General features: G+C 31.4%; 1 protein-coding gene and 1 long non-coding RNA gene across 2 annotated transcripts in view; one reads left to right on the top strand and one right to left on the bottom strand.

The window, feature by feature from the left end:
* The window catches only part of LOC115244563 (putative mediator of RNA polymerase II transcription subunit 26), an 80,258-nt gene that overhangs the window by 20,239 nt on the left and 46,905 nt on the right, over window positions 1-13,114 (bottom strand). The gene's annotated exons all lie outside the window — the stretch shown is intronic.
* The window catches only part of LOC115244564, a 42,819-nt gene continuing 39,134 nt past the window's right edge, over window positions 9,430-13,114 (top strand). The window contains exon 1 of the long non-coding RNA XR_003885395.1: window positions 9,430-10,240. This is a non-coding gene — a long non-coding RNA (uncharacterized LOC115244564). The remainder of the gene's footprint in view (window positions 10,241-13,114) is intronic.

Raw genomic sequence — 13,114 nt, forward strand, 5'->3', positions numbered from 1 at the left:
ACGTTATATTTGTAATTATTTTTCAAATTTTCTTAAAGAATATTGGTAAGATTTTTTGCACTTTTTTTTTATCTATGTAACAAATGTTGATATTTATATAAGAAGTCGACTGAATGAAATGTATTATAAGATTTCATTTAACTAATCTAGATATATGCATCTACAAAAAATTAATATTTACTTCTGTATTGTAATGATTCTTGAGATATAAGTATTACACACACACACACACACACACAAATAAAGCTAAGATATAAAGCTAGGATATACTCTCACATGCACACGTATACATTTGACACGAGAAACAATTATACATATATTATATTTAGCATATCCTTAATTTTATTCGTAATATTTGTATCTCAAGTAACATTACAGTACAATAAAGGAATAGATGTTAAAGCATATAATTTGTGCTTCATTACACATTCTGCTGATTTACACGCAACATTCGTTCACGGAGTAGATTATTCCTTTGAAAGCAACAAGAGAATATACAATTTATTTACGGAATAAACTTTGCAAAATGGATTGTCCTCTCAAAAGCAGCAAGAAAACATTGTACCATTACAAAATAATTTTATTGGCTATACAAATATATAGAATCTGCTCTTACGTGCAAGATAACTCGTGAAATATATGCAGGATATGTTTACGGAATAAACTGATCCTTTGAAAACAAGGACTGCATGTAAGATATATTTATAGAATATATTATACCTTTAGAAACAATAAGAATTACATGCAGGATTTGTTTATAGAATAGATTAGTCCTTTAGAAACAAGGATTGTATGCAAGATGCATTTACGGATTTATTTAACATTTGAATTTTATCTCTACGTTATATTTGTAATTATTTTTCAAATTTTCTTAAAGAATATTGGTAAGATTTTTTGCACTTTTTTTTTATCTATGTAACAAATGTTGATATTTATATAAGAAGTCGACTGCAAACTCACAAAATTCATATATTTTACATTTTATTATATTTCAAAAGATATGCAAAATTTCAGGCATAACGATGAGCGAAATGACAATCACAAAGAAGTTGACTCAATGTCCATGGACGAGAAAAGACGAGATCTCGAAGGGATGAGGGTCTCGAGATCACTGGAAGTTAAGCGGTACTGAAGGAAAGATCGCGGGTAGCGAGAAACGATGCAAAGAGCACGCTGTGCGCCGACGGAAAGCGGACCAGCAGAAGCGCGACTTATTGTTAGACCACCAAAGACGAAAAGAAGAATATGGCGAAGACGATGAAGAAGAGGAAAAAGACGAGGATAATAACGTAGATGCGTTATCGAAAAATGAATTAAAGGTCCGCTTGCGGAAACTAGCTCTCAAGATGACCGGTAATAACGCGACATTACGAACTAGATTTAAAGAAGTGTTAAAAAAAGACGCGACAGAGTGAAGAGCAAGAGAAAGGTGACGACGATAGTTTGGAAGAAGACGAAGAAATATCGACGCCCTCGCGCAGCGTACGTAGTGCACGGAGACAAACCGTGGGTGGGCGCAGAATACCTGATCCTTCGGAGACAGTAACCCGATATTATAGACAACCGGCGCTTACGTGTAAAAACGTTAAGGATGCTCTTGAAAACTTCAGCGGTCTGACAGTGACGGGAATTTGAGACAATCTCAATTCAAGATTCATTTTTAACAAACGCTTCTCCTTAAGAAGCATAAGCTACAAAAATATTTACGCAAAATCTAAATCAGGCTAAATCAGGAATCGAAGCTAATCCTTTTGCTTGCCGACTATCCTTATCACTGAGCTATTCAATTCCCACATCACACTTCTCATTTTGCCTATATATATATTTTAATAATAGTGCCTTTCTGCCCTCTCAACGTAAATTCAAATAAAGTACATAAATATTATTTTAATATTTGATATCGCAGCAAGAAAAATTTGTGTCCCGTACACAATTATTTGCTTTCATAATTAATCTTCTACGAAACTTACGGATTATTATCCGCGGTTAGAAAAAGTTGAAGTAATTAAAAAGAAATGTAATACACATAATGATGTTTGCTTGATCTTAGATGAAGGGTCATGGTTACGTCAAAATTATCTTGAAGTTTTTAAACGGAGATCTTTATTTTTCGTTATACATATATTCTTATACTTTATAATATAATATATATCGAGATCTTTTCAAATGATGTTGATTAAACTTTTTTATATGTGTGTTTTATATAAATGTATATTTTATATAATTTTTCATGTTTTGTCTGTAATATGATATATAAAATTATAAATAGAAAATTCTCAAATTTTGTTATAACACGTAGATTATCTAAAGTGATCTTATATATCTACAGCTAATTTTGTTACAGTTTGTCAAGTAATGAAAAGCTCCGCTTAGAGTATTGTGCTTCGAGTTATTAAATACGATGAGTTAATTGCGTTAAACTCGCGTGGAATGTCGCGTGCATACGTCATTATGAGATCATGACTCAAAATTGCGAAGAATAGTTATCTCTTTATAGTAGTGCTTTATAGCTGACGATCAGTGTTGATTGTCTTCAGTTCCCTTCGGTAGAAAAGAGATAAGAATCATATGAGAGATTTAACGATCTAATCCAGAAATCTTTTGATAGAAATTGTATACGACTTGATAGAAAATCACATATGATATTCCAAATATTGTAATATCAAATATTTTGTTTAAAAATTTTTAAGAAAAAAATAACAATGAATTTTTTCTAATTGTCCTTTTTAAAAAAGATTAATTGCGACTAAAAACAATATCATCCGAAGAAGCAAACTTTCGTGATCATAAAAAAAAAAACCCGTTTTTATTATATGCTTGTAGCTGGTCAATAATATAATGCGTGAGAGATGACTAATGCTTCGCTAAACATTGTTTTAAAAATACATGTTATCTTAACCTTTCTAAAACGGGATTAATATCCTGTTTATGGATTCAAACGTTTCTTATTGCGATAATAATTTACATCGTCAGTTACTTATTAAACGACTAATTTCCAATCATGCTCGAGAGAGAAAAAAAGAAAGAGAGAAATAAGGCTATAATTTTAGATCTTATGAAATACGGTGTTATATAAAAGAAAAAATGTTTTCACAATTTTTTCTCATTAACTTTCATTTGTCATGGGAAATACTTGGTATTGTCGCTAATAAAGTCATTATATTAATCAAACCAAAATCATTGAAGAAGAATGGCTTGAGCAGGAAAAAAATTAAGAATACAAATTATTCGTATCGTGTTAATCAACCAGCAGGATATTGCGACAGATGGTTATGTCAAAAACCAATGTCGTGGTCCATTCGAATGAATGTATTGTGTATTTGTGTGTTATGTGTGAAAGAGAGAAAGAGAGAAAAAAGAAGTGGAGAGATAGATTAAGACGATCGAAGATAGAGAGAGAGGGGAGAAAGAAAGAAAACAGAGAGAGGGAGAGAGAAGAGAGAAGGAGAAAAAAGAGAAAGAAATACAAGAAAGAAAGAAGAAAAAAAAAATAAGAAGGAGAAGTATAAAAAGCTACAATCACATGCGTAAACGGAATATATTTCAATAAAGGTTCCTGTGCAATTGTAAAGACTTGCTTTCTTCTTCTCCTTATAAATGTCTCATCGCATATCAAACTTAGCCATAGCACGGCATAGCATAATCGATCCATCTAACATAGATAGCAAGCAGCTGAGTACATATGTAATCAATATGCAGGACATTAAAAAAAGAGTTACAGATTTTGAAAGTAGATAGTATTAAAAATAAGTAAAAAATTTCTAAAAAATAATATAAAAAAGAGAAAAAAGAAACAGGCTAATGAGAGCTAAATGCAGAAAAAGCACGAATAAATATCTTCATAAAAAATCTTTTAATTAAACATTTCGTTCTCTTTTTGGATCATCTTCAGTAACTGTTAACAAAATTCAAGGCGAGTCCCCTAATCAATTCTAGCCGGTAAGAAACTTCACAGACGCAACAGTAAGACATTACAAAAATGTCATCCTGCATAAAGCTAAAGAAATAATATATTCTTGAAGAAAAATGCAATGATAAGACAATGGAAACAATGGAACTCACTAAAATTCAAGAAAGACGAGGAACACAAGGAGATGGAAAGTGCAACCGACAAAATCGACCTAATGATTTACTGAGTTACTGATTACTCGTTATTGAGAAATAATATAATTAAAAAAAAGATGCTACACAGACGTAGCATCTTAAATTTTATTTATATTAATTGTAATTTGTTTTTTCAGTTTTTCTTGAAAAGATAATTTTCTAAAGGTTATTATATTTATCGTCCCGAGTTACAAACACTTTTTGTACCTAATTTCTAAATGGAAAAGAAATCAAATTAAAAAAAAAAAAAATTAAGATATTTTATTTCAGAAACCTGTTTTTTTATTTAAATTATATAAATATTTGCTATTCGTGGTTGCAACATTTAAAATAAGAAAAATAGTTCGAAACATTCTGAAAATAATAATAAAAAATATCAGTAGTATATCGCAATCTTCTCTATATGTATATTATATGATTTGCTATGTAAATTAAATTTATGCTATGGAAATTAACCTAATTCTGACTTCTCTTTCACTATTTGCTTTCTACTATATATTGCGCTATTTTTGTAAAATTCATAGCGAATACCATCACTTTCATCATTTACAATACTTTCAAAAATTATCTTCGCATATAATATAAAAAAAAAAACTATAGAAAGATATGGATTTAAAATTTAAAAAAATTATTAAAACGTTCGGTAATTAGAACGTTGAAAATAACAAGTACTAGGAAATAAAACGTAACTAAAAAGCCACAATTTTGAGTCATAGCGTGTTCTTATGATGAGAAACACAATGGACACTTTATAGCCTAGCAACAGCGAATCTACCTGCGTGTATAACCGTTTTAGATGTAAGGGGTTCCATTGTGAAACCACTTCTCTCGACCTGCCTGCTGTTACTCGTTTGTTGGGAAAAGATACTCTCCGTATTTTTTTTTCTTCCCCCTCTTTCAATTTTCTATTTTATAAGTTTTGTTTTTATTTTGTTTCGTTTCAAAAGCTCGCAAGATCTTCGTAAATTTACTTCTCTATTTACTTTCATTTTTAACGTATATGATAATTATTAAATTTTGGCAAATGACATGAGTTCTATATACAAAGTGATAATACATAACTTCTTATTATTACTAATCGACTTCCAATATATAGCATATCATTTTCTACTTTTACTATTATTATTAATTTTCCTTTTTTTTCTGTCATTTAAAAATATACGACAGAGAATCGATCAATGCCATATAATTACGCGGTATAATAGAATGATTATTTTTGACATAATGCTCTATATTAATATCCACTCATTCTCTTATGTTTACTAGTAAGAATATCTTTTCTATATTCTCAATCTGCAAAATGCGTTTAACAATTTTAAAAATAATGCTCCACGATATCTATCAATGCCCCCAGTAATACTACATAGCAATATAATAAAATATTTATCATATAATTTTAATCTGTCATATGTATCAATAATAATCTGTCATATAATATAATAATATCTATCTACGTTCATTAAATGTGCCTATGAATGCCTACTATTACTATTACTATTACTAATACCCATTAAGCCTATAAACAATATTTACTAATTTTAAAAAAATAATACTTACTGAAACGAAAACAAGTTTTGTGTGTATGCGTATGTAAACTTGATTTTGTATAACACATATTCTGTATATCCTTAACGGCTTATTTCTCAGATATTTATTTCAATCAAGAGTATCTCACAACACATCTTCCAACTCTCTTTTTTCAAATATGAACACTTTCCATTATGAGAGTTATGCCAAGAAGCTAGATTTTATTGATAAAAGAATGTATGACACTTGCATAATTATATAATTGGATAGTGAAAAATACAGCCAAACGGTAACAACAAAATCGGGGTAAGAATTTGATCAAAAGTCTGGTTTAGTGCTCGGTTTATATCCGCACCTGTCCATGATTCAAAATCGTTATGCCGCATGTTGCTGCAGACGAGGAAAGGTGGTCGAGGAGCACCCATATTCCAGATGGTGAGACCCAAGACCAGTTCTTAGCATCGTCAACGATTCGCTTCAAAGTAAATTTTCTTCCCAATAAAGCGCTCGTTTTATTCCATTCCCTTTTCTTTTTAATTTTTTTTTAAATTACAAAATTTTTAATTTTTTTTTTTAAATTTAGAATTAAAAAAATTTTTTTCTAAATTTTGATCAATACAACTACAAACAATCGAATGCTACGTTTCTTAACTTTTTAATTATAGTAAAAATAGAACAAAATACTCTCTTGGATATGACAATATGTTATCGCGTTATCTCGTTGCTCTTTCCTTCCTCACGTTATTTTCTCACGAGAAATTCTACACTACATAAATGAATAATAAAAAAAAATTTTAATTCTTTCTTTTGACATTTCAAACGATTATTCCCTGTAATTAAAGCTCGGAATATATAAGTCCAATTTATATGTACTACATACGATAGAAATATCGCTTTTTATATTTAATTTTTTTTTAAGCGAATGCAGAGTTTAAATTTAAAAAACCTATATTCGTTGCATGTTACATGACATTTATTATAATTGACTAGATATTTCATACGATATAATACATTTTCTAACGTGCATAGCATAGTAGAACTAATACCCTATGACATTAACGGTGATAGTAAACAGCTCTCGTTATTTGCAATAAAATCTAATTCAAAACAGTTCGGAGAAGCAACTTCTGCTAAAGCAAGCTCGTTAGTTTTATGATTATATTTCGTGTAATATACAGTTACAGGTTTAATTTATGTCTCGCGCGTAGTATGTTTGTAAAATATTATTTAAGAAATGAACAGTTAATTTAGGAAGCAGATAATATTTGGTAAAAGAGTAAGTTCCAATTCTTACGCTATATTGCTATGACGTAACTGAGTTATTTCTGGGTTTTTATTACCTCCTTTGACTTCTACGCACATACACGCGCGCGCGCGCGACACACACATGTTGATAAAAATATTTTCGGTATAATCAAATTATTTGATGACTTTTCGACATAATGTATGCAAAGTAATCTCATTTATCTACAGACTACGTATGTATTTGTCGGATAATAGCTGTGCGGTACACAATATTGAGAACAATAAAATCATCTATCTTTTGAAACACATCTATTATGAAACGGATCCAGTTCTTCGATAATAATCCTTTATATGAATGCCGTGTAATGGAATAATAAAACAAGAGACTGAATAATCATTTTAAAGAATACGTTCTCTAAAACTGCTAATTTTCATCGAACGACTAAACAAACATTAATGAATATTTATTAATCTGAATTTTAGGCGCGTATATAATAAAGGTGGAAGAACCAAAAAATTTTTTGGAATTTAAAAAGTAGTATTAGATTAGAATGTAATTAAAAAAAAATTATATTGAATGCGAACACTATGAACTGTATATAATCCTTAACAAATTATATACGTGGTATTATCACTTATTTATTAATAATTATTTTAATAAACTGTCTTGTTTTTACATTCTGCACGTTTTACAATCGATATATCTGTCAAAATAATTTGCTAAATCATAAACGTCAGTTTGTTAATCAGCGCGATATTCGAGGGTAAACATATTCATTTCCGGCATAATCGATATTATATAGCAAATTATAGAGCTGTGATCGATATTACTAAATCAATAAATAATTGCGAAACAAATTTAAATGACCAGTATATAAAATTTCGTATAATCACAAGTAAAATATTTGTGTTTTTTTGTTTTGCTGACTTTGCTGGAAACCGCAAGGACAAACCGCAAACTGCCTGAGAATTCAAAATTACTCCCGTTTCAATCTCGTTATGAGATAATGAAAATTTACCTATCTTTCTGTATTACTATATATATATTTGTGCTTCCATCACTATAAGCAAAATTTAATATAGTATACATTATTTTATATATATATATAATGGTTCTTATTTCAAATATGTTAGCATATATGAATTATATAAGAAAGAATACCACGTATGTAAATGGCAAATAATAGATAATGAATCATTTTTATAGAAACATGATTTTTTTTTTGAAATATGTGAAGTTGCTTCTAGTTTTGTCGTGTTGCCTATTGTATGTATGCTGTGTAATTACATTTGTATGTGTGTGTATTATTTTACGTAATGCTTACTATGTATATGTCTGATTACAATTATTTTTGTTCGTATATCAATTCGATTATTTCTTTGTTAAATCAATAAGAATATTTATATTGAAATAAAGAGAATATTTATTTTAAAATTTATGCGTTTTCTTGAACATGTGAAAAAATATTGTTTATTTCGATATGATTAAGATAACGCGAATTTGATTTGCATCAGCATTTGCGTTGCAAATTTATATTGCTGCAAGGACATTCCGAGTCGCATTATACATTATAGAACGGTAAATAGTCGCGCTAAGTTATACTAATTAAACCGTTTCCAACCAAGCAAGTCGCTTACAGGCACATATAAATATAATCTTTTTATTACATTTTGAATGCATCGTTAGATACTCTTATTTTATTTATTTCTTGGCGAACAATTCTGCGAGAATATTCAAATATATATGCGTATTATTTCAAGTACGCTTCGTCTAATTAACAAAAAATTATTGTAAATTACCTAACCGATGGTCTACTATTATTATCTATTATTAAGAATTAATGTGTTGTTATGCAATCTCGTGTCGCAAATCATTATTAATTACAATCGTTGGGGCAATTCATTATAATATACGCCTTGAAAGTATAAAGCGATTAAATATGCGACTTTAATTAGATAACAGAAAGATCTGTTCAACTTAAACTCGGTTGAAAAATATTTATGTTAGTCAAACAATAAATCAAGTGATTAAGCCTTAACTATTGTATATGTGTGCAATATATGTTCTAAAGTAAAAATTCGCGCAGTTTATTTCTATTATTAACGAGTGGCCATAACTTATTTAAAATGGAATAACGGATAAGAATCGTTCGTATAAATCATCTTCCATTGTTCATTTTCAATCATTTACAATGTATTCGATTTAATCGTCTACAAACCAATTAAATTATGTTGGAATTTACCATCATGTGAAAGCAAAAATGTCGATCGATAATGATGAAAAAATAAGAAAAATTTTTCGCAACCGTCTCGTACATTTGGGAAGTTCTGTACTGTCATTGCGTTTGACGTTAGATCCTTGAGATGGCGCCACGTGACGCAATGAGCAATCCGCTAATGCATAATTGCTAGAAAGATACGATTTGTACATAATGCGTCTCGCACAATATGTACACGTATAATGGACTCCCTTCGTCTTATAATGTTGTCCCATTTCAAATCATACAACACCAATCGTATTAACTAAAATCAATGTTAAAACGTATCACTTACCGGCGCAAAATCCGGCTCACGGCACGTGAGATATAACCTCGTTTACTCGCACTCACTAAACAAAGCAGTCAGAATCTCGAGAGGAGACGCGTTTAGGAGAAGCACACTTGAATCCGCGTATCCGTGGTAGATTAGAGAATTTCCTGATCGACATTTGATTCTTACGAGTATGTACGATCACAACACTGCGGATCACTCACTACTGAGCAATGAGACAGTGAGTAGTAGTAGTAAGGTTAGGGTAGCATGAGCACGCAATGTATATGTATATATGTGACACGACGCGGCACTACTTTTCGTTAGTCCGGGGAATGCACTCCGAAAACAACGATAAATAATAACGGTGACAAGACGGACGCGCACACTCCACACGATGGTCGGCGCGGCAATGATTCCGGGTACATTGGCTCGCTGCAGTCGGCGATGGTGGGGGGGACCCCAAGTTCCACGACGAGGGGGAAGACGGTACTACTACGCGAGTGTTGGTTGGAGGGATCGGTGGTGCGGTACAGAGAGGGAAAAAGAATACTTATAAGCGAGACTGTGAGAGAGGTAGGTAGCAGAGGAGATACATAGTAAAATGATGGCTGATTTGGAGGAAGGGGATATGTAGGATAGTTTCCAAGGGGGGCAGCAGAGCGAGCGTCTCGGAAGGTTGAGGCAAACGGCCATTTCTCATTTTTTTGAATAACACGTTTTCCATTTATGGACTAAACTGTTTAGTAACGTTGTAATTTCGTAACGTAATGATCTCTTCGAATCACGATAATTGAAGACGGAATAGGAAAAAGTCACGACGGATGTATCTAAGGTAAAAGAAGTAAATTTCGCTTGTTGTTCTTTTACACAGGGTGTCTATATATATATTCCCTGAAAAAAAAAAAAAAAAAAATGGAAAACCTGGATTTCTCAGGGATTTTTTTTGTACCCGGAGAAATCAGGAAGTTTTCATGGAATTTTATATTATATTTCAGGAATTTTTGTTTTTAATATTTTAACAAAATATTGAATATATGCAGTACATATATTCTTTATTGTAATTTTTAATCATTAGAATTTAGCAATAAAAACGCATGCAATAAAGAAAACTTATTTTAGAAAGTGCACTAAAAAATCTTTAAAATATTCTTTTTACCTGCAATTTTTGAACAAAAATATCTAGATAATCTGGGAAATTTTCAGAGAATTTTTTTTAAAGATTTGAGTAGACACCCTGTTAACAGTAAAGAATTTAATAGTAAAATATCATATATCTCGTAGTAATGTCAAAATTATATTACGTATTATATACAAAAATATATAAATATATAAAAAATTATACACATCTCGTAGTAATGCCAAAGTTATATCACGTGTTATAAAAATATATAAATACATAAAAAATTATATATAAATAGACCATTTCAAATCTTAAATTTTTTAATATATTCATATATTTTAAAGTTTATATTTATTACAATATATCTCATTGCGTTTCAATAATTGAAAAACACACGATATTAGAATGCGTGCCAGATATACGAAAATAAACGAAAGTGTAAAAAAGTTTTTAATACGTTTGCGCAATGTTACGAATTATTATCAACAAAAATATTTATCTCGAGCATAGCATGTCATACTATATATCGTGCTGTTCGTAAAAAATCTTCGTTGTAACTAACTGCTGGTAACGCGATCGCTTACGTCGATTAAGGCAACATGTGTTCGAGGAGTGTGTAAACATAGTCATCGAGTTTCAAGGTATAAGAGCGCAAACGCACTTTAATATTACTATATGTTATAAGAGTATAGCTCGTTTATCTTATAGTTCGTTAATACGAATACTTTATTTATATTTTTACTACAAGTTTACATTTTCTCATTAAAGAAAAATTCTTTACTTTGCCCACATATAAAACTTGATAGACATATAGTGTGTATCAAAAACATTCGCTATTGTTTCAAAAGTTTAATAGTTTAATGATGAGATGTGCGATAAAAATTTGATCATATTTCGATAATAGCTTTATTGATTTGCACTTAATAAATAAATGAGCGAAGAAAAAAATTAACGATAGTGAAAAGAAAATTTAATCTTGCCACAAACTATGAATTGTCACAAAAAATTAAATAAATCATAAAGATTATTCCTACATATATGCGACAGATGCATTTTATAAAAAAAATATGTTTTAACATTCAATAAGTATATATATTATTGTGCAGGATCTTTTTTTTAGATTATTAAAAAGGGAAAATTGAAATAGTATCAGCATAAGTTTTTATATGTGTGTGTGTGTGTTGTGTGTGTATGTGTGTATGCGTAATATATGCGTTTTATATAAATTGCAATTAGTTTTAAAATCATTCGACAAAAGCGATATGGAAATCGAATCGCGTTGAATTTCTCCCCCTCCAAAAAAAAATTAATTGAAAAGGAAAATATATACTGATAATGAAATAAAATAAGAAATTGTTATTAATAAATTACAATTTGAAAGATCCTTCAATAAAAGAAGAGACGAAGAATGGAAATATCTCTTCTCATCGCAGTTGTGACAGAGATATTTTACGAGATTCTTAAATTAGCTAGCTTATTTATTTATGGCTCCACACACATACACACACACACACACACACACACACACACACACACACACACACACACACACACACACACACACACACACACACACACACACACACACACACACACACACACACACACACACACACACACACACACACACACACACACACACACACACACACACACACACACACACACACACACACACACACACACACACACACACACACACACACACACACACACACACACACACACACACACACACACACACACACACACACACACACACACACACACACACACACACACACACACACACACACACACACACACACACACACACACACACACACACACACACACACACACACACACACACACACACACACACACACACACACACACACACACACACACACACACACACACACACACACACACACACACACACACACACACACACACACACACACACACACACACACACACACACACACACACACACACACACACACACACACACACACACACACACACACACACACACACACACACACACACACACACACACACACACACACACACACACACACACACACACACACACACATACATATACAGAAGAGTTTCAAGTTTGTTTTAGAAATACTCGATATCGTGTGAATACCTACATCTGTTAGCTTAGATAATGAGCTGAGACAGCACTCAGAGGGGAGGGAGGATGGAGTATGGGAATGTAGGCAAATGGATCCGGAGGGAACAGAGAAAGGAAGAAAAAAAGAGAGAGAGGAGAGGAAGAGAGAGAAAGATTAGTCATGTTTTATTATAAATACTCCCTCCCCTCCCCCCTTCTCCCCATTGCGCCTCTCTCCACCGGCCAAGAAGCCGGTTGAGCAAGTTTTATCTTGTCTACAATTATGCTTTTAGGAGAACTAGCCTTTCTTGTTATCGATCATTTATTTTTTTTCGCAGAGGATCGACCTCGGATGGTATTAGCTTTTGATTTGTTTTTTACACGGCACTTATTACATCGTTTACATGTTCGAGCATGCTAAACATGTGGATACGAACGCATAGAGAAATATTCTCAGATAATGTAAGAAACTAGGACAC

This window comes from Formica exsecta, unplaced genomic scaffold (assembly GCF_003651465.1).
Source record: "Formica exsecta isolate Colony F162 unplaced genomic scaffold, ASM365146v1 scaffold82, whole genome shotgun sequence".
Lineage (NCBI taxonomy): Eukaryota > Metazoa > Arthropoda > Insecta > Hymenoptera > Formicidae > Formica > Formica exsecta.